The sequence below is a fragment of the Triticum aestivum genome, chromosome 6D (genome assembly GCF_018294505.1).
Source record: "Triticum aestivum cultivar Chinese Spring chromosome 6D, IWGSC CS RefSeq v2.1, whole genome shotgun sequence".
In the NCBI taxonomy this organism is placed as follows: Eukaryota; Viridiplantae; Streptophyta; class Magnoliopsida; order Poales; family Poaceae; genus Triticum; species Triticum aestivum.
The window spans coordinates 26484958-26485641 of NC_057811.1; positions in this window are offsets into that span (position 1 = coordinate 26484958).

Here is a 684-nt window from a genome sequence, read left to right on the forward strand (position 1 = left end):
TTCAATTCGGTGTACATTGTAAGATTTGAACCGAGGACCAGGCATACGGGTAATTATTTCGAATTCGTGCCATACTAAGTTTCGAAAAGTTGACATTGACTCAGTTTGTTGTGCTATTTTGTAGGTCATATGTTTGAATCCATCCAAAAGTTTTCTCACTACCATGGTGTTCATCATATACATATGAATTTGTATTAAAAAAGTAGCGTGGATACAGTGAAATGCGAAATCCACGTTAGAATTGGAGATCGCTACGTGACACACACTCTAATTCAAATAACTAACTACATGACACACACTCTAATTCAAATAACTAAGTATGTGATACACACTCTAATCCACGTTAGCGTGGGTACCGTTTTGATTTTTTTCAAATAACTCCTCATTAGTTAATTTATAGTACTCCCTCTGTTCACTTTTATAAGACCTTGAAGACATTTCAGACAATGTGCAAAACAGTTCATTTTAAGTTGTCTGAAACGACTTACAAAAGTGAACGGATGGAGTATCTCGTTTCGAATGACTAATTATTGCAAGGAAAACACGGGCATGGTAATACATACAGATTCGTTTTCAAATGGAAGAAGATTCATTTGCATTCTCAAATGTAGGCGCACCAGGCAGACCAGGGTCATGTCAGGGTGGACGCTGCTTCGGTGCCTTAAGGCACCGAAGCATAGTCCT